This window comes from Hyla sarda, chromosome 5 (genome assembly GCF_029499605.1).
Source record: "Hyla sarda isolate aHylSar1 chromosome 5, aHylSar1.hap1, whole genome shotgun sequence".
Taxonomy (NCBI): Eukaryota; Metazoa; Chordata; class Amphibia; order Anura; family Hylidae; genus Hyla; species Hyla sarda.
Window position 1 is genome coordinate 175,856,759 of NC_079193.1, and position 23,107 is coordinate 175,879,865.

A 23,107-nucleotide genomic window follows, 5' to 3' on the forward strand; every position below is an offset into this window, starting at 1 on the left:
ATGCTGCAGATTACCCGATATGCCCGGCGGCAAAACACAGAAGGTAGCCATACCACTTACTGCTCCCCGGTATAAATACCCATAGTGCTGTGTGGCCCGTATGAGGGAGACAGCGCTACCCTTCACTAATGCGGCACGTTAACTTGTTATAGCCCGTGATCCTCCGTTACCCCCGACATTAATGCAGTATGCTATACACAGAGTGGTGTACATATATATATATATATATATATATAATTTTTTTTAATTTTTTATCATGACACTAGACCCATGTGAGTCAACCTCTCATGCACAACACGCCTGAAACATGGCAATCAGCACAGAAGCAAGTACGGAGCAGGTACCTCTACCCTCCCTGGCACATGGCTCAGAAACCGCCAGTCTGAGGGCAGCAATCCCGAAGCGATGGCACTGGTCCACGTGATTACCCTGTTAACCTGCGCCGCCGCTGCCTGGGACGCCACCACTCCATGTCACCATGGCAACCCAGCGTGGCCGATCGCTGACTAGTGACCCTCGCCTGTGCCGATAGCAAATTACTTAATAAGTGAGATTCTAGCATGCAGGGTGGGTTGGGGTGTCGGATGGATCACTATGCGAGGATTCCCCCGCGCTTACTCCTGCAAACTGTGGGGGGAAATGAGAGCCTGCACATACCCCAGTAAAAACAAAGCCGGGCCGGGCTGATCAAGGGTTCCCCTGAACTCCAGCTTACCTCCGGAGCAGGGGAATAAGTTGTTCGCGCCACCCTCGATCAGCCCCGGCCGCTTACCCCTACGATACCGGCTTGCATCTAGTTCCGGTCAGCTGACTCAACTGGTCAGCTGATTATGGTCACGTGAAGAACCCGCGGCGTATCGTGATGCCGCGGGTTCTTATAGTGATAACCCCGCCCCCTCTCACAAATACAGGCAAACATTCGTTAGCCTTCACACCTATATAATCAGTGAAGTGAAATTGAAATAGTAAAAGATAATTTAGCAAATTTGGTGGTTTTCTTTTTTACGCCATTTACCTCGTGGTTGAGATAACATGTTATTTTGATACTTTGGACCGGCCTGATTACAGCAATAACAGATATGTATAGTTTCCGTAATGTTTTACTAATTTGAAAAAAATTCTGAACTTTTTTGAATTTTTTTAATTGCCATTTTTTGAGCCCTGTAGCTTTTAAAAGCCCTTGTAGCTTTTTCACATACCAGGCTGCATGAGAGCTCTGTTTTTTGTATCGGTACCATTTTGGTTTGGATCTGACTTTTTAATCGCTTTTTATGTTTTTTTTCTAGGATATTTTTAAAATTGCAATTCTGTGGTTTGGTATGTTTTTTTACATTTACGTCATTTACCGTATGGGATACAAAATGTTATATTTTACGAGTTCATACAATTACGCACACACCGATACTAAATATGTTTATTTTTATTATGTTTACATGTTTTTATATAGGAAAAGGGGTGATTTGAACGTTTAACATGGAAGGGGTTAATGTGTGTCTTTTAAACTTTTTTTTTTTTTTTTACACTTTATTAGACTTTTAGAAGGAATCATTACAGATCAATTCCTCATACAGATCAATAGTATGCATAGTATGGAGCAGGCACGAGTCGGAAGCCCACTCCATAAACCCTGAGAGCCGCCGTGCTTGTCAGGTCCGGCCCTGCTTGCCCGGCCCTGAAGCCGGGCTAATGGCCGGAAAAATTCCCCTTCCCGGCGCCCGGAACTACATGTCCCAGCGTTGGGCAATAGGAATTCCACATCCCTGCATACATACATAGGCCCTGATTTACTATTGTAAACTCGACATGATTTGTCGGGTTGTGCATCAGATTCTCGCGCATTGCCCGGAATGTGCGCCTGACTTCTGTCTCATTGCGCCAGAATTCTGTCCAACTCTCCATTTTACCACGTGGAACATTGCTCTCCGCCATGTCTGTACAGTCCATCTCTTCCTCGTGCAGACTGAAGAGGTCGCTGTGCAGGGCATTTTCACAAAAACCCAACATATTTACTAAGGTTTCCACAGAAAATGTGGTTGATTTGAGCTGAGGAAAATCATACAGATCAGAGCATGTGTAAATTGAAGGGAATTAAAACCCACAAAGAAACCTACACTCCACTCTTAGTAAATCAGGGCCATAGTGTATACAGTGGTCCCTCAACATACGATGGTAATTCGTTCCAAACAACCCATCGTTTGTCGAATCCATCGTATGTTGAGGGATTCGTGCAATGTAAAAAAGTGCATTTAATACTCACCTGTCCTCGCCGCTCCGGACCGTGTCCTCACCGCTCCCGATGCTGTCTCAGGGGCTCCCGATGCTGTCCCGCTGCTCCGGCGTCTTTTTCGGGATCTTCCGGCTTCTTCCGCATCTTCTCCGGTGTCCGGGCCTCGCTTTCTGGTGAAGTTATTACGTTGCTGTGCCGGGGCTGCGTGCGCAGCGACGTAATAACGACACCGGAAAAACAAGGCCCGGACCCCGGAGAAGATGGAGAAGACGCCGGAGGATCGCGAAGTGGACCCGGAGCAGCGGGGATAGGTAAGTGAACCTGTCCAGGATGCTTAAACTGCTATTCGACAGCAGCTAAAGCATTTTGCGCTGTCGGATAGCAGTTAATGCGATGGCCCCGACATATAAAAGCATCATATGTCGATGCTGACATCGACATGCGATGGCCTCTGAGAGGCCATCGTATGTCGATTTGATCATATGTCGGGGCCATCACATGTCGGGGGGGGGGGTTACTGTATATAGATGAATACCTAGTTAACACACATACTTTATATTCATTCATATACATAGCACATACATCAAACATAGCATAAATACATGATACCTACACAAAACTGTATACCAGACAGACAAGCCATATAACAATGTTTTACTCAAGGCTTCTGGTATAAAAATAGCACATTTTCTTGCACTACTCAGTTGTGGAAATATTTGTGATTTCTTTTTACCGTGTATACCCCACACTCACCACTTTAGAAAAAGTGGCTACAGCTTGCATAAAGGATGTGTGGGCACTGCTTCCTGGCATATTAACAAAAATTCATGCCAGTTAACTGGCATAAGACAAAGCTGAAATCTACACCAACTCACAGTTGGTGTCAGGGCAACTGCTGATGTGCCAGAATTATCAAGATGCAAACCCCTGGGTATAAAGTGCTATCAGAAGGAAGTTATATTTTCTCTTAGATATTTAAATAGAATAGCATATAAAATAAGTTAATGACAAATTCCCAATACATGGAGCTATGGACAACAAATTTTAAATTGCCATGTGGATGAAGACTACCATATAACATTGGGGTCCAAACATGTGCTTGATCCAGCAGCATTAAAATCCTCCAGCCACCAATATATTACGGAAAAAAAAAAATACTGATTCAGAAATTGGTTCAGCTGCATTTAGTCACACCTCAACTGGCTGCATATGTCTGCTAGTGCCTTCCCCAGTCACAAGCACAGATCAGGCCCCCTGTCGTCACTACTCTACACTATCTGTATTTCTGTACTCTTTCTCACCAACCCTGTTTAACACCTCTCTCCCATATCCACATTACAAGGGACTTCCATTCCTCATTCTGCTCCTATTTTGTGCCAGTGACCTACAGTAGGCGCTATGCCATATTTCAACACCATAAGTTACAACAATGTATATGAGTTTTGGTTGCCATGTTGAATGTTTTAACCCCTTAACGCCCGATGACGTATATTTACATCCTTGACCGGCTCCTGCGATATAACGCGGGGTCACATGCTGACCACGCGTCATATCGGGTCGGTCCGGGCATGTATCTGAAGCCGGGACCAAGGGCTAATAGCGCGCAGCAGCGATCGCGGTGCCGCGTGCTTTAAACCCTTTAGACGCGGCGTTCAAAGTTGAACGCTGCATCTAAAACGAAAGTGAAAGCTGCCCGGCTGCTCATAGGGACTGATCAGGACCACCGCAGTGAAAATGCGGTGTCCCGATCAGCTGGGACACGAGCGGAGGTCCTCTTACCTGCCTCCGGCGTGTCCCTTCGGCGATTGATTGCTCCAAGCCTGAGATGCAAGCTTGAGCAATCGACCGCCAATAACACTGATCACTGCAAAGCTATGGCTTTGCAGTGAAGAGTGCTGGCAATCAGTGTGTGCAGTGTTATATGTCCCTTTGGGAGCTATAACACTGCAAAAAAAAGTGTAAAAAAAAAGTTAATAAATGTGATTTAACCCTTTCCTTAATAAAAGTTCTAATCACCCCCCTTTTCCCATAAAAAACCACCATCTAAATAAAAGTAAATATAAACATATGTGGTATGGCCGCATGCGTAAATGTCAGAACTATAAACATATATCATTAATTAAACCGCACGGTCAATGGCGTACGCGCAAAAAAATTCTAAATTCCAAAATAACGTATTTTTGGCCGCTTTTTATATCATGAAAAAATGAATAAAAAGCAATCAAAAAGTCCAATCAATACAGAAATGGTATCGCTAATAACATCAGATCACAGCGCAAAAAATGAGCCCTCATATCCCCCTATACGCAGAAAAATAAAAAAGTTATAGGGGTCAGAAGATGACAATTTTAAACGTATACATTTCCGTGCATGTAGTTATGATTTTTTCCAGAAGTACGACAAAATCCAACCTATATAAGTAGAGTATCATTTTAATCGTATGGACCTACAGAATAAAAATCAGGTGTCATTTTTACTGAAAAATGTACTGCATAGAAACGGAAGCCCCCAAAAGTTACAAAATGGCGTTTCTTCTTCAATTTTGTCGCACAATGATTTTTTCTTCCTTTTTCGCTGTAGATTTTTGGGTAAAATGACTGATGTCACTGCAAAGTAGAATTAGTGGTGCAAAAAATAAGCCATCAAATGGATTTTTAGGTGCAAAATTAAAAGGGTTATGGCTTTTAAAAGGTGAGGAGGAAAAAAGCTAAAGTGCAAAAACCGAAAAACCCTCAGTCCTTAAGGGGTTAATGTGAAATGAAACTCAAAATGTTGCGATTTGAGAACATTTTGAGAATTATGATACAAATCCATTTTGTGATGGAGCTTTTTGCACATCTCTAGCTGTGGGACAACATATATATATATATATATATATATATATATATATATATATATAGCAATTCTACCCCAAACAAACTGCTAAACAGTAGAAGGCAGAATAGCAGGATGATTCCTGTTAATCGTAATAGAATGCAAGTATTTACAAGAGCAATGCACAAAACCATATCAACTTACCAGTCATCAGCATGAATATTTTATTGGTAAAACATCTGCGGCTGGCTACAGTGAACAAGTAGAACCAATAAGTGAATGCTATATAACTGAAGTACATGCATGTTTTAACAACACCTTTCTGCGATAGAACACATCTAGCTACATATCCTGTACTGTTTGTGTAGTATAGTGTAGTATTTGTGTCATGTGCTACGTGCATCATAGTACTGTCTACCTGTTCTACATGTAGTCTACCCAGGTAGGGTCTATTCACACAGCAGAATTTCCGCTTGCGGAATTCTGCCTCAAATTAAAGCCCATAGACTTCTATGGGATTTCGCACTCCCATTCATACTTCTTAATTGCTGCTTACGGAATTCCTCTAGTGGAATGGGAATGGGAGTGTGGAACCCCTTAGTCTGACGAAGGGTCGCGTGGCCTGAAATGCGTCACTCTCTTCCCGGTGTGCCGGTATGTGTGTAAATCCTGTTCCCTGCTTTTACCTAGAATAAACCTGAAGATCCAGCGCTGGCTCCTGCCTTCTTTTCTACTTATCTGTGGAGATTGCCAGGTGGTTGGTATAGGAGAAGCTGACTCCCTCTCTCATTTATCTTTATATGTAGTTTTGGTTTGCTTGAAGCATAAGAAAATGAATTAAATTTGTTGGAGTAGAGAAAAAAAACCTCACATTTTATCACACTCCGCTTTCTTTTCCCCAATGCTTTCTTTTGCCCCTTTAATATAGAATATGCTGCCTAAAAACAGTGAGGCAGATTTATCAAAAATGTCTGAGACAAAAACTGTCTTAGGCTGGGTTCACATATATCAGGCATTCGGCACAGTTTCCCTCTGGCATACACCAGAGGGAAACTGATACTAGAACTGATCCCATTAATTTGAATAGGACAGTTCACAATCATTCAGCGTCTCAATTTAGATGCCGGATGGTTGAACACGCTGGAGGGCACCAGACAGGGGAATGTAGCTTGCTGCATTCCCCTGTCCGCTGTGCAGAAACAGTGGACACCGGATGCCATACAACTGATTACAATTTGTCATAAGTTGCATCAAGATCTAGGCTGAGTGCACCTCTGCCGGATGCCGGACATATGTGAACCCAGCCTTATTTGCTCAAAATAACTAATCACAGCTCAGCTTTCATTTCTCAAAGTACTCTGGTAAAAAGAAAGCTGAGCTGTGTTACTGGGTGCAAATGAGTTTTTGTCTCCGATAGATATGATAGATCTGCACAAAAGAAATTTCAAGTTCACAAAAGAAGTCTAAAAGAAGGTTAATTAGAGAACACAAACTTTATGTCAGAGTGTTCCTATGAGGTAATGCAGCAGTCCGTTCTTGTGGCTACTGTGACCTTTTAAATGAAATATACAAAATAGTGACTAAATGGCACAATTGTACTATTATCTCCGTAGGGAGGCACTGACTTCCAAATACTGCGGTCATTATTTGAGCTGACATTCAGATTTACTCATGGCTTAGTAAGAAATCATGTCATCGTAAAATACACCTCTTGTTCTAGAAAGAAAGCATTCAGAGAGAAACAAAAAGGTTAGTGTAAAAGTGTTTGCAATCATGTGTATCCCTTTTGTATGGGAATGAAGTGTTGTTTTAATAAAGCTTATTTGTGCTAGGAAAATATTTTTCTGAGCCATTGACCTTTCTTTTTTCCATTAATGTGATCTGTCTGGCTGGAGCCACTAAGCATTTGACACCTCTCCGAGTGTAATCTTTATTTTTGGCTCATACACAGCCATAGTTGGCCAGTTTTGTCATGAAACTAAATAGTGGAGCTTAGAAATGTATTCAGTGTTTATAACTCAGTTCACATTCTAAAGGATTAAATGACATTTCTGAAAACAAACATCCTTGATATTACTTAGTGAAACCTGTGTTGATGCCAGTATAAGTATTGCCAGAATTTATTTTGATCAATACTTTACTAGTTCCACTCTTTCTACTCCTGCATTCTTCTCTATAACATGCTGATGGGAAATCAGACTGCTTATTCAAATTAACAGGTTCCTTTAAAAAAATAAATAGCAATTTCTGAAGAAAAAAAAAATATGAATACAGGATTTAAAGGGGTACTCCAGTGGAAAACTTTATTATTATTATTTTTAAATCAACTGGTGCCAGAAAGTTAAACAGATTTGTAAATTACTTCTATTAAGAAATCTTAATCCTTCCAGTACTTAGCTGCTGAATACTACAGAGGAAATTATTTTCTTTTTGGAGCACAGTGCTCTCTGCTGACATCATGACCACAGTGCTCTCTACTGACATCTCTGTCCATTTTAAGAACTGTCCAGAGCAGCATATGTTTTCTATGGGGATTTTCTCCTTTCTGGACAATTCTGAAAATGGACAGAGGTGTCAGCAGAGAGCACTTTGGTCATGATGTCAGCAGAGAGCTCTGTGTTCCAAAAAGAAAATAATTTCCTTTTTAGTATTCAGCAGCTAGTAAGTACTGGAAGGATTAAGATTTTTTAATAGAAGTAATTTACAAATCTGTTTAACTTTCTGGCACCAGTTGATTTAATAAAGAAAAATTTTCCATCGGACTACCCCTTTAAAGGGACAGATCGTTGATCGATGGTTTTATTCTGATTGCCATATTTGAAGTTGAAAAGGAATTTTTTCCTTTGGTTTGGGGCAAATGGCAACAGCCTTATAAAGCGTTTTTGCCTTCCTCTGGGTCAACACAGTAGGGTTATAGGTTGAACTTGATGGACTCTTCCCCATGTTTATGTCTATGTCTCCTTTACATCAGTGGCAATAAAAGCTAGGAATCTTCCTACCAAAAAAACCCCAGCTATATCAGCAGGAAAAAATACCGCTCTTTGAGTGCAGTAAATCTGTAAACCCAGAATATTTCTTAGGGGTTAAATATAACCTTTTTGTGGAAAAAAAATGTATACACATTCTAAACGCAGATATAGTTGTGAATGTATCATTGTGTGCGTATGTTCTGCTGTTCTTAAAACAGATAAGAATGGTTTATAGTTTGCGTATGTGCAATGTATTTATCAAACTGGGGCACAATGTATAATAAATAACTAAACTAAATTCACACTAAAATCGAACCTAGAAATCACAGTTGTAAATTGGGCATTGTGTCCTAACTAAAAATTAACAACAGTTTTCTAGGATACAGAAGACGAAAACCTTAGTGCAAGCTTCACTTCTGGGAACAACACTTTTACTAAAAAGAAAAGGGGGCTTAGCTGGTAAAGGCAAGATCTCCCATAGGCTGGCAGGTTTATGATAAAATATGAAGCAGAAAAAGAGGAAAATCCGGCTCCCAGGACTGGGTAAAAAATAGGCTTTAATGAATCATATTAAAATCCAAAAATAGAAAGGGGGAATGGAGTAAAAGCACAAACGAAACGCACCAACGCGTTTCGACTTGTTAACAAGTCTTAATCATGGTCAATGCTACAGACAGCAGATATACCTTATATACTATTCAAAGGTGACGTCACCCTCTAAAATCAGGTGAGCACCCGGCAAGAGGGAAAACAAGACATGGATATGGCTGCACAGATAATATGAACTAGAGAAACATAGTACATAGAAAACGTATGTATACTTAGTGACCTCTAATATATGTAACTCAGGTCATGTCTGAAATTGAGTCCATGTGGGAAGCGAGTATCCAAAACTAAAATCCAATACGCTTCCCGTCTGAACACAGCCCTACTCCAGTCACCCCCCCGTGATGGTGGGCGTACCCTCTCTAAGCCTGTCACAGTGATTTGTGGAATAGTACCTGCATGTTTATCAATGATGTGTTTAGTGAAACCTGACATGGATCTGTTTGTGATCTTGTTACTGTCTGGTATATGAAGATGTTCTTGAATTCTAACCTTGAGTTTTCTGCTCGTGCAACCCACGTATTGTAGATTGCATGGTATACAGGTAATACTATAAACTACATGATGCGTTTGACAGTTAATAAAGCTTTTTATATTATGTGTCTGCCCAGTAGTGCATGAATGAAATGTGGTTTGGTTAGTCATATACTGACATATAGAACACCTAGAATGGCTGCATTTATAGCTTCCTTTACAAGTCAGCCAAGTGTCCTGTTTAGGTGAGGAGCTAAATTCACTAGGGGACAAGATATTGTAAAGAGATCGTGCCCTGCGGGGTATTACTCGGATGCCATCTTGAATAATGTTAGACATAATTTTGTCATAGTGAAGAACTGGTAAATGCTTATAAATTATTTGCTTAATCTGGTGAAATTGTTCAGAAAATGATGTGGTAAATGTAGGTAGAACCTGTGTATTGGATGTGACATTCTGTTTATCCTGTAAATAATGGTCAGCAGGTTTAGAATTGACTATATTTTCGGCCCTATTAATAATTTGTGGTTTATAACCTCTGACTCGAAGACGTTTTTTAATGTCAAAACAGGTATTAGTGTAAGTAAGGTGATCCGATGAGGCGCGTCTGGCCCTAACGAATTCTCCTATGGGCAGATTACGAGTAACATGCTCTGGGTGGCAACTAGATGAATGGAGGAGACTATTACCAGCACATGATTTACGGAACATCTTAGTGTGTATACTCTGAGAATCATGATCTCCTGTTAGAGTAATATCCAAAAAATCAATCTGGTCAGATGAAATGTTACAAGTAAAGGTGAGGGATAAATCGTTGTCATTGAGAAAATTAGAAAAGTCAACTCCTTGTGACTGAGTACCTCTCCAAATCAGGAGGAGGTCGTCAATGTATCTCCCATACCAACCCACAAGATGGAAGAATGGGTTGGCAGGGGAGAGCAGGACGACCTCCTCCCAATATGCCATATACAGATTGGCTAAGGAGGGGGAGAATTTCGAGCCCATAGGGCAACCAGTTACTTGTAGATAATATATGGAATCAAAGCAGAAAAAATTGTGATGTAATAAAAAATTTAGGACATCTAATATATATTGCTGCAACACTATGCTGTATGTGCTGTATTTCTTCAGATGGTATGAAATAGCTATTATTGCTTTATCATGCGGAATACATGTGTAAAGAGCAGTTATGTCACATGACATCCAACTGTCCCCATTGTTCCATTTGCGCATCTTCATAGCTTGCAACAATGTTTTAGTGTCTCTGATGAATCCTGTGGTTCGAGATACTAGCGGTTGCAGAAGGCCATCCATCCATGCACTCAACCTTTCAAGCAATGAGTCTATGCCCGCTACTATGGGCCTCAAAGGAGGGGGGAATTTATCTTTATGTAGTTTCGGAAGAGCATGGAATACTGGGCATTTCGAGAAATCTGGTAGAAGATATTCTGCTTGTCTTTTCGTTATGATGGATAGTGTAACGCCTTCTTCGAGAAGATGAGATAATTTATTCTTTACAATACTGGTTGGATCACTGGTGAGGAGTCGATAGGTTTGTGTGTCATTCAACATTTCTAGTATCAATTTTTTGTAGAGTAACGCATCCATTACAGCCACTGAACCTCCCTTGTCTGATTGTCGGATGATCAGTGTTTTGTTATTAGATAGATCACGCAAAGCCTGTCGCTGAGAAAAAGTTAAATTGTGGTGAGGTATGGATGTAGTTTGATGGTACAATTTTTTCAAGTCCTCTTCGACCCTAGTTTGAAAAATATCCATACCTTCCGATCTGGATTGAATTGGGTAAAAATTTGGATTTTTTGCTGTAAATGTTTTAAATGTATTTTCCACAACATCAGTATGCTCAGTAGTTTCATATTGTAAATCCACAAGGATTTGTGTATTCATTTGTTCTGTGAAATCGCTGTGAAGTGGTAAGCTATTGTGGCCCAGAGTATTAATAGGATCCATACTATCCAAAAAGTTATCAGTTTCACATACTTCAAAAAAATGTCTTTTGACGGTAAGTAGTCGTACAAATTTGTTGACATCCAATAGGGTATTGTATAAATCGAAATTGCAGGACGGCACAAAAGTTAACCCTTTCTCAAGAACCTCAATTTGGGCCTGGGTCAAAATCTGTGCCGATAGATTAATGACAGAAAGGCTCACTGTTTGTACTTCTGTTGGTATTTGTGCGTTCTTTTGTAAATGGTTCTTGTGTTTTCGGCCCGATCTGTGCCTCCTGCGTCTCCTCTTATGTTTTGGGGGTTGAAAATGGATATATTATGTCAGAATTCTATTCCACCTCAGCACTGGTGTAGATTTCTTAGTTTGGTGCATAGAAAGGCTTGTGTATGTAAAAGGGGTATTCTGGGATTTTTGGTTCTTTGAATGTAAGACAGGGGCAGCAAAGTTAGTCTAGTTACTAATATACTTAACTTACCTGTTTTTGGTGGCTGGTATCAAATTTCTTTGTCTTGGACCTTTCCAAGTTTTCTGTGCGGCGTGAGACAATACATCACAAGTCAGGTTCTGAAAGAGGGCTTGGCTGCTGTCAGGATCCGGGCTGGCAAGCGGGGAGGACACGAGTGGTGGATCCTCTGTGTCAGTGAGGTGATGACGTGGGCCGTACCAGGGGAACGGAATCTAAGGGGTTACTGGTTTTCACCAGAGCCCACCGCAAAGCGGGATGGACTTGCAGCGGCAGGTAACCCCCAGGTCGTAGTGACTCAACCCCCACCCGATAGTGACTCAACCTCACTGACAGCTGAGACAGGCGCGGTACACAAGGACAAGGCAAGAGCAAGGTCGGACGTAGCAGAAGGTCTGGGCAGGCAGCAACGGTTTGTAGTCAGGGGCAACGGCAAGGGTCTGGATACACAGGCAATGGAACACACAGAAACCCTTTCTCAGGGCACAAGGCAACAAGATCCAGCAGGGACAGGAAGGGGAAGTGGGTTTATATAGTGTAGGGAGTGCTTGGAACTAATTGGGCCAGGCACCAATTAATGGTGCACTTGCCCTTTAAATCTGAGAGACCCGGCGCGCGCGCGCCGGGACTGAGCAGGAGGACGGGGTAGGTGAGAGACACGGGACGCGATCCGAGAGCGGGCACGTCCCGTGCCTCGGATCGCGTCCCCTCCGGTGACATGGAACCAGCGCTCGCGGTCAGCGGTGCTGACCGGAGCGCTGCATACAGAGGCACGCGGCGTGACAGTACCCCCCCTCCTTGGGTCTCCCCCTCTTTTTCGAACTGAGGAATCTGTGGATGAGATCTTTGTCTAAAATATTGGCCTCGGGTTCCCATGATCTCTCCTCAGGGCCACAATTTTCCCAATCTACCAAAAAATTTTTTTTTACCTCGGACGATCTTGGAGGCGAGGATTTCTTTAACGGAGAAGACATCAGAGAAGCCAGAAATGGGAGCAGGAACAGTGTCCTTGGGAGAAAAGCGGTTAAGTACAAGAGGTTTGAGAAGAGACACATGGAAAGAGTTAGGAATGCGAAGAGAAGAGGGAAGATGAAGCTTGTAAGAGACAGAATTGATTTGATTCTTGATTTTAAAAGGGCCGAGGTAGCGAGGACCAAACTTGTAGCTAGGGACACAAAACCGTATGTATTTGGCAGAGAGCCACACTTTGTCCCCAGGGCGAAAGACAGGAGGAGTTCTTCTCTTTTTATCAGCATGCCTCTACATACGAGACAAGGCCATTAGAAGCGACTTCTGAGTCTCCTTCCAGATATCGGAGAAGTCCCGGGTTACTTCATCCACGGAAGGAACTCCAGAAGAAGTGGGAATGGGGAGGGGGGGGGCAGAGGGTGACGGCCGTACACCACAAAAAATGGAGATTTGGCGGAAGACTCAGAATTTTTGAAATTGTACAAGAATTCAGCCCAGGGCAGAAGGTCGACCCAATCATCTTGGCAGGAGGAGACAAAATGTCGCAAGTAGTCACCAAGAATCTGGTTCACTGTTTCCACTTGTCCATTAGATTGGGGGTGATAGGAGGACGAGAAATTTAATTTGATCTTTAATTGATTACAGAGAACTCTCCAAAATTTTGACACAAATTGAACGCCTCTATCCAAGACGATATGCGTGGGAAGCCCGTGAAGACGAAAAATCTGCAGAAAAAATTGCTTCGCCAACTGTGGCGCAGAAGGAAGGCCTGGAAGTGGAATAAAGTGAGCCATTTTGGAAAAATGATCAACGACCACCCAGATAACAGTGTTGCCATGGGATACAGGAAGATCAGTGATGAAGTCCATGGCTATGTGGGACCAAGGCTGTTCAGGCACCGGCAGCGGATGGAGAAGACCTGAAGGCTTCTAACGAGGGGTCTTGTCACGTGCACACACTGTACAGGCTCGTACGAAATCGGTCACATCCTTTTCCAAGGAGGACCACCAATAGTGTCTGGCAATCTACTGTAAAGTCTTTTTGATTCCAGCTTGACCAGCCAGAAGGGAGAGATGGCCCCATTTGATTATCCGGAGGCGAAGTCGGGGAGGAACATAAGTTTTTCCTGGATGGATAGGAACCAGAGAAGCAGGAGCAGAAGAGATCAGACACTCAGGGGGGATGATGTGCTGAGGGAGGGTCTCGGCTTCAGAGGCATCGGTGGTATGAGATAGAGCATCAGCTCTGACATTCTTGTCTGCGGGACGAAAATGGATTTGAAAGTTGAAACGGACAAAAAACAACGACCACCTAGCCTGGCGAGGATTTAGCCGCTGGGCGGATTGGAGATAAGACAGATTTTTGTGATCTGTATAGATTGTGCAGGGATCCTTCCAGAAAATGTCTCCACTCCTCAAGGGCCAACTTAATCGCCAATAGTTCACGGTCTCCAATGGAATAATTTTTTTCTGGAGGGGAAAAGGTTTTGGAGAAAAATCCGCAAGTAAAATTTTTTCCTTTACCAGATTTTTGTAGGAGAACAGCGCCGGCTCCAACAGAGGAGGCGTCAACCTCGAGGAAGAAGGGCTTCTGAGGATCTGGTGTGGACAAGACTGGAGCAGAGGAGAAGGCGGCTTTGAGGTGGTTAAAGGCTTCCTCCGCCTGTGGCGGCCAGGATTTTGGATTAGCATTTTTCTTAGTCAATGCTACAATAGGAGCAACGATGGTGGAGAAGTGGGGAATGAATTGACGATAATAATTTGAAAATCCGAGAAATCTTTGGATTGCTCACAGGCCAGTGGGACGAGGCCAATCCATTACCGCAGAAAGTTTATCAGGGTCCATTTGAAGACCTTGTCCGGACACTATGTATCCCAGGAAGGGAAGACTGCTGCGTTCGAATAGACACTTCTCAATTTTGGCGTAAAGTTGATTTTGGCGTAGTCGCTGGAGCACTTGACGAACATGAAGGGGATGTTCCTCTAGGTTGGAGGAAAAAATGAGGATGTCGTAAAGGTAGACTACCACACAGGAGTACAGCATGTCCCGAAAAATCTCATTAACAAAGTCCTGAAAGACTGCTGGGGCGTTGCATAGACCAAAGGGCATGACTAGGTATTCAAAGTGACCATCTCTGGTATTGAAGGTGGTTTTCCATTCGTCGCCTGCTCGAATACAGATGAGGTTATATGTGCCCCTTAGATCAAGTTTGGTGAAAATCTTGGCACCTCGCAGTCGGTCGATGAGTTCGGAGATGAGAGGCAGAGGATAGCGATTTTTTACAGTAATTTTATTGAGACCGCGGTAATCAATACAAGGGCGGAGAGATCCATCTTTTTTAGCGACAAAGAAAAATCCAGCTCCAGCTGGAGAAGATTTCCGGATAAAACCTCTTTTGAGGTTTTCTTGTATGTACTCAGACATAGCTTGTGTTTCCGGGGCAGGAAGTGGGTAAATCCTACCACGGCGGTGTGGTACCAGGGAGCAGGTCGATAGGGCAGTCATAGGGTCTATGTGGTGGTAAGACCTCTGCCTGCTTTTTGCAAAAGACGTCCGAAAAGTCCTGATAGGAAGACCTGGCAATGGAGTAGCCATGGAGACTTGGCAGGAAGAAACTGGGTGGAGACATCGCTTGTGGCAAGAAGATCCCCAGCTCTTAATGTCCCTGGTGACCCAGTCGAGGCTAGGCGATTGACGTTGGAGCCAGGGCAAGCCCAGAAGAATTTCAGAAGTGCAGTTGGGTAGCACAAAAAATGCAATATGTTCATGATGGTGAACTCCAACACTCATGAGTAGCGGTTGAGTGCGGTAACGCACGGTGCAGACCAGTCTCTCTTCATTGACGGATGAAATGAAGAGCGGCTTGACAAGACGGGTAACTGAAATGTTGAATCTGTTGACTAGGGAGGCTTCAATGAAACTTCCTGCTGAACCCGAGTCCAAGAAGGCCACAACAGAGAAGGAAGTAGCATTAGCAGGTATAGCAATCCGCACAGGTAAAGTCAATCGTGGAGAGGTAGAGTCAATCTCAGACGCGGAGGACAGATAGGACAGTCTTTTAGGAAATGTTCGGTGCTTGCACAATATAGGCACAGGTTTTCATTCCTACGGCGAGTCCTCTCTTGTTGAGTCAGGCGAGACCGATCCACTTGCATAGCCTCCTCGGCAGGAGGCACAGGAACAGATTGCAAAGGACGTTGAAAGAGAGGAGCCTGGGAGGGAAACCGCCTGGTGTGAACAAGATCCTTTTCCTGACGAAGCTCCTGGCGTCTTTCCGTGAAACGCATGCATGTCGATGCGGGTGGCCAAATGGATGAGTTCAGAAAGATTAGCAGGAATTTCTCGTGCGGCCAGGACATCTTTGATGTGACTGGATAAGCCTTTCTTGAAGGTCACGCAGAGGGCCTCATTATTCCAGGATAGCTCAGAGGCAAGGGTGCGGAACTGGATGGCGTATTCGCCCACTGACGAACTCCCTTGGACAAGATTCAGCAAAGCAGTCTCGGCTGAGGAAGCCCGGGCTGGCTCCTCAAATACACTACGTACTTCTGAGAAGAAGGACTGGAATGTAGCAGTGGCAGGATCGTTGCGGTCCCAAAGCGGTGTGGCCCATGACAAGGCCTTTCCAGACAGCAGGCTGACCACGAACGCCACCTTAGACCGTTCTGTAGGAAATTGGTCAGACATCATCTCCATGTGTAGGGAACACTGGGACAGGAATCCACGGCACTGTTTAGAGTTCCCATCAAACTTGTCTGGTAGAGACAGGCGGAATCTGGGAGCAGCCACTTGCTGCGGAGGAGATGCAGGAGCTGGTGGATGAGATGGTTGCTGTTGTTGCGGCATAGCGGTCAACTGAGTCAACTGCTGTCCTTGTAGCTCGATCTGCTGTGATTTCTGGGCGACCACGTAGGTTAGGTCAGCGACATTGGACAGCAGGACCTTAGCGGGATCCATGGCCGGATCTACTGTAAGGATCCGGGCTGGTAAGCGGGGAGGACACGGGTGGTGGATCCTCTGTGTCAGTGAGGTGATGACGTGGGCCGTACAAGGGGAACGAAATCTAAGGGGTTACTGGTTTTCACCAAAGCCCGCCGCAAAGCGGGATGGACTTGCAGTGGCAGGTAACCCCCTGGTCGTTCCACCCGATAGCGACTCAACCTCACTGACAGCTGAGACAGGCGCGGTACACAAGGACAAGGCAAGAGCAAGGTCGGACGTAGCAGAAGGTCTGGGCAGGCAGCAACGGTTCGTAGTCAGGGGCAACGGCAAGGGTCTGGATACACAGGCAATGGAACACACAGAAACCCTTTCTCAGGGCACAAGGCAACAAGATCCGACAGGGACAGGAAGGGGAAGTGGGTTTATATAGTGTAGGGAGTGCTTGGAACTAATTGGGCCAGGCACCAATTAATGGTGCACTGGCCCTTTAAATCTGAGAGACCCGGCGTGCACGCGCCCTAGAGAGCGGGGCCGCGCGCGCCGGGACTGAGCAGGAGGACGGGGCAGATGAGAGACACGGGACGCGATCCGAGAGCGGGCACGTCCCGTGCCTCGGATGACATCCCCTCCGGTGACATGGAAGCAGCGCTCGCGGTCAGCGGTGCTGACCGGAGCGCTGCATACAGAGGTACGCCACGAGCGCTCCGGGGAAGAAGCGGGACCCGGAGCGCTCGGCGTGACAGCTGCTTTGTTGTTGTGTGTGAAGCCAGCCCCCCGATGACAATACCAGCACACATGTGTGTGCATTCATCATCATGCAGATCAACAGCTTGTGTGTCCGGTTGTGCTGTGATTCTATGGGTGGGACGACCAATGTGTGGGAGGGAAATAAGTCACCTCCCACCTTAAAACAAAGGATTCTGGGGATTAAGGTCTGAGAAAGACCATGAAAACATGAAGTAGCCAGTTCCCAAAAACAAGCCAGCGGCATGATGGGGGACACAGGACATGGCCATTTACCACCAACCCAAGCACAGTTCCTTGGTAAGCATGTCCATAACTGTATGACACTTAATTGCTAACGTCACCTTATGTTGGATAACCCTTTTAAGCCACTTTTACTTAAAGCAGAAGTCTCATGCCTTGAAGTACAGAAAAACTTATCCCCTATCCACAGGATAGGGGATATGTTTTAGATTGCTGGGGGTCTGACTGCTGTGGCCCCCACAATCTCCTGTATGGAGCCCCGGCTCTCCCCCAGAGTGGCATGTCACAACCCACGCCCGAAGCGGGGGCCGCCACGCCCCCTCCATATATCTCTATTGGAGACCTGAAGATAGCCGAACTCCCCATAGAGATATATAGAGGGGGCGTGGCGGCCCCTGCTGCAGGTGGGGGTCGTGATGCTCCTCTGGGGGAGAGCCGGGCCTCTGTACAGGAGAACAGGAGATCACGGGGGGGCCACAGCGGTCTGATCCCCTGCAATCTAAAACTTATTCCCTAACCTGTGGATAGGGGATACGTTTTTCTGTACTTCAAGGCATGGGACTTCTTTGTTTGAGACAATAGTCCAATGTTTTTTGTGCCACCACCATATACTATAAGCATAAATTGTGATCCAGTTTATTTCAAACCAGGTCTTACATTGCAGCGCCGCCACACTAGGGCCAGATAATACCCATATAGAATAGCTACTGTTTTGCAGGTATTTCACGCTGCATTAACCAGAGAGTATAACATTCCACACAGTGTTCCCATACAAATGTGCTAATCACACAGAACTATCCATTAGGTTCTGCCATCTGTAATGGCAGTACCAAGTGAATATATACTAACACAGTAGTGCCCATAGAAATACACCCAACACAGTGCCACTATACTGTCATATATATATGCACTGACGTACATTGGAGCTGAAAATTAGCTACAATTGGAATATACAAACCTGTTCCTTAGGTATATCATATAGTAAGAGATACGTAGTAAGTAGGGCATCCAAGGGAGTCAAATGTGAATTCCAGCATTTTAGGTACAAAAATGTTGCTATATTTCAAATCCATAAAAACATTACAGGACATTGATTCAAAAAGCATTTGTGCAGGCTCAAGCTAATTGGGTCTGTGTAACTCTTCTTCACAGCAAATAGGAACAAAAATTGTTATTTAGAAATTGACACACTCCCATAAATGATGCTTTATATTCTCGCTGCACATATAACAATCCATACTTAGGTGAATGCAGAATAAAAGCTAAATTATGGTAATTTTTTATTATTGTTACACATTGCTCTGCTGCTGGTATTATCAATCACATCTTACGAGTGGTATGCATGTCTGTATTTTTAACTATGTGCACTTTATAGAGGTCTTTTCCTGACCCTTTGATGTATGCACTTTATCCAATGCACCATGCACCTTCATTGTACTATAGTATTATGCACATGAGCAGGTAGTGTCGCCCCTTTTTGTCTAACCTCCCACAGTTAGTTTGTTCCTTCCCCTTTTCTATGTTTTTATGGAACTAATAAAAGCAATCATGTTTTAATTCTATTTAAATGACTCCGTTCTCTTGGTGTTTTGTCTAACAATTTTTGGAGGCCATATATGAAGCCCCTTTGTACCGGGGATGCACTTTAGACATACTGCATGTCTTATTGATATATTTACACCCCGATACTTTGTTGCTATTTTATTATTTTTCGTAATTGTACATTGTATGTATAATATTTTAGGCAATGAGCATTTACAGGCTTATATCACATGTCTAATTAGATAGTGTAGAAGGGATAGAAGCACTTGTTAGATTCTTATTGGCTTCCAGCGAGGTCCCTTATCTGTTAAAAATGCTAATCAAGTAGAAATGTCAAGAAGCCGCACGTAATACTGTAACCCTGTGAAAATCCAATGCAATTAACCAGCAAATATCTGCTATCATTAAAATGACATGAAAAACAGGTCAGAAGCCTGGGTTTACTGTAAGTTTTTGGAGTTATATGACACTTTTCAGAAAATAATTATATGACCTGTTAAAACTTTATAGTAAACTAAACATAAAAAACATTACATATAATACATTCTATTCGGCACATTTATTGGAATATCATGAAATCATTGAACATGCTCTTTTGTATAATCACACATACTGTATATGCTGCCGATTTGATGCTGCAGATTTTATCACAAATGTGAACCTGACAGCCGGTTCACCCGCACTAAACCCAATACACATGGTTATAGTGCAGGGGAACCAGATTAAAATGATGTATAACTTAGGCTGCTTTCACACTATACTTTTGCTCCGTTAAAAGATCCGCTATAAACTGCCATTAGAACACTTAAAAAGGGCCATTAAACGGCCATTACAAAATCCCATTCATGTCTATGGGATTTTTTGAATATCCGTTATCACCCATTATGAATAACGGACGTTATTTGTGATGGAAGGAAAAATGTCACATACACAAATTTTTCTTCCATCAAAAATAAAGGTCGAATAACAGCCGTTAAAATTTTAACATTGAAGTCTATGGCAAACGGATGAGCCTTTAATGTCATCCGTTTGCACCTGGTTTATAATATCCGTTATTACTTCTGAGCATGCTCAGAAGAGGTGACAGCAGACTCCTGCAGTGCTGAGGGACTACTACTACTCCCATCATGGAACCAGGGCCGGCCTTAGGGTGGGGCAAACCAGGCAATTGCCTGGGGCCCCCATCCCCCAGGGGGTCCCCTGCCGGCTGTTTTAAAGTGGCTGCAGCGTTGGCTTCTTGTTAAAGATTAGCAGCCCGGCCGCGGCCACTTTAAAACCATTTCTGGGCCCCGTGCCCGCAGGGGGCCCCCGTCACATTCGGTACATCCGTGTGTCCCGAAAAATATTTTCAGGACACAAGGATGCCCCGTTTACCTCACAGCGGCCCCGCGTTAACTTTTAAAACGCTGGGGCTGCTGGGAGCAAGCGCACTCAGGGACATCACTCATGTCCCGTGCGTGCGCCCATAGCAACAGTACAGTGGAGCGGAGCAGTGAGGAGGACTCGCGGGTATGGTAAGTGACCTGCGGTCATCTTCAGTGTTCCAACCGCCGCTCCCGGGATCTACTGCTATGGCCCATAGGTCATAGCAGTAGATCGTGACCACGGAGCGGTGGTCGGAATACTCAAGTGGGGCAGTAAACAGGCATACAGCCTCCAGCCATACACTGTATATGGCTGAAGGCTGTATGTCTGTGGGGGAACATACTGCACCTAATGTGGGGAACTATACTGCACCTAATGTGGGGAATTAAACTGCACCTAATGTGTGGGAACTACACTGCACCTAATGTGGGGGAACTACTGTATACTGCACCTAATGTGGGCGAACTACTGTATACTGCACCTAATGTGGGGAATTATACTGCACCTAATGTGGGGGAACTACTGTATACTGCACCTAATGTGGGGGAACTACTGTATACTGCACCTAATGTGGGGGAACTACTGTATACTGCACCTAATGTGGGGGAACTACTGTAAACTGCACCTAATGTGGGGGAACTACTGTCTACTGCACCTAATGTGGGGGAACTACTGTATACTGCACCTAATGTGGGGGAACTACTGTATACTGCACCTAATGTGGGGGAACTACTGTGTACTGCACCTAATGTGGGGGAACTACTGTGTACTGCCCCTAATGTGGGGGAACTACTGTCTACTGCCCCTAATGTGGGGGAACTACTGTCTACTGCCCCTAATGTGGGGGGACTACTGTATACTGCACCCAATGTGGGGGAACTACTGTATACTGCACCTAATGTGGGGGGACTACTGTATACTGCACCTAATGTGGGGGGGACTACTGTTTTCTGCACATAATGTGGGGAACTACTGTATACTGCACCTAATGTGGGGAACTACTGTCTACTGCCCCTAATGTGGGGAACTACTGTATACTGCACCTAATGTGGGGGGACTACTGTATACTGCACCTAATGTGGGGGGACTACTGTATACTGCACCTAATGTGGTGGACTATACTGCACCTAATGTGGGGAACTATACTGCACCTAATGTGGGGAACTATACTGCACCTAATGTGGGGGGACTATACTGCACCTAATGTGGGGAACTATACTGCACCTAATGTGGGGAACTATACTGCACCTAATGTGGAGAACTATACTGCACCTAATGTGGAGAACTGTACTACACCAAATGTGGAGAACTATACTGCACCTATTGTGGGGGACTACTGTATACTGTACCTAATGTGGGGGACTATACTGCACCTAATATGGGGGAACTATACTGCACCCAATGTGGGGGAACTGTACTGCACCTAATGTGGGGAACTATACTGCACCTAATATGGGGGAACTGTACGACACCTAATGTGGGGGAACTGTACGGCACCTAATGTGGGGGACTATACTGCACCTAATGTGGGGGAACTATACTGCACCTAATGTGGGGGAACTATACTGCCAACCTAATGTGGGGGAACTATACTCTTTACCTAATGTGGGGGGAACTATACAAAAATATAAAATTGTACTATTCTGATCCCTATAACTCTTATTTTTCTGTATATAGGGATGTATGAGGGTCATTTTTTGCGCTGTGATTTGTAGTTTTTATTGGTACCATTTTTGTTTTGATGGGACAAAAATTTTCAAATCTGGTTAGTGCACTAGTACAACTTTTGGGGCCCCACTTTTGATTTTGCCTAGGGCCACGCTAAGCCTAAAACCAGCCCTGCATGGAATAGACTCATTTCCATGATGGGAGTAGTAGTTCCCCCAGCTGCGGGAGTCTGCCGGCAGCTGGGGAGGCTACATTAGTGTTTGTACTACTACCCACATCATGGAACAGTCAGTTCCATTTTGGGGGTGGTAGTACAGGGGATAAGGGATTGATCGCACCGGGTCTCACTTCTGAGACCCAATGCGATCAGCAGTTATAAATCCTCTGCGATGTACATACTACTGTGTAAACTTTCATTTTGAAATCCCCCGCTGGGAGCCCTGAATGGCCGGCACCGAGGAGCCATTCAGGGCTCCCGGAGGGGTTTTTAAAATACTACTTTGACTTCCAAATGTATGCCCCCCCATGCATATTTATTATAATTCATTGGCCCCAGTGTGTTTATAATAATTAATTTGCCCCAGTGTGCTTATCCTTATTCTCGGATGAAAATGCCCATTATTTTCATAGATCTTATTCAGCCGTTAGCATCCGTTATTTCAGCTGTTTTTTTAATGATCCGTTAATACAGATAACGGATGTACAATAAGGGGTGAATACACTGTAGCGTGAAAGCATCCTTACCTGGATCCGTGGTATTTATTGCCATTTTTGCACAATGGAGTCGGGAATCGGCATTCTCTGCATCCATGCACAAAGCTATCGATTAACATATTCATTGCCGGCTAATAAGGGCTCTATCTCCGAAACCGGATTGCAGATCCTGGTAAATTATGCCTCATTTTAATTCAGTTCACACCAACTAATGTATTGGATTTAGTGTGGATGAAATGGTTGTCAATTTTTCTTTAATTTACCTGCACAAAATCTGAAGCATAAAAACTGCAGCATGAATTTGCAGCTTATACAATACATGTGGAAAGGTCGTATTTACAGCTCATGCTGCTCTAGGCACATGGACTGAATACACTCCATTACAGTGATTCCATG

General features: G+C 44.1%; 1 protein-coding gene across 1 annotated transcript in view; it reads right to left on the reverse strand.

Moving 5' to 3' along the window:
* The window catches only part of INO80C (INO80 complex subunit C), a 90,557-nt gene that overhangs the window by 43,170 nt on the left and 24,280 nt on the right, over nucleotides 1-23,107 (reverse strand). The gene's annotated exons all lie outside the window — the stretch shown is intronic.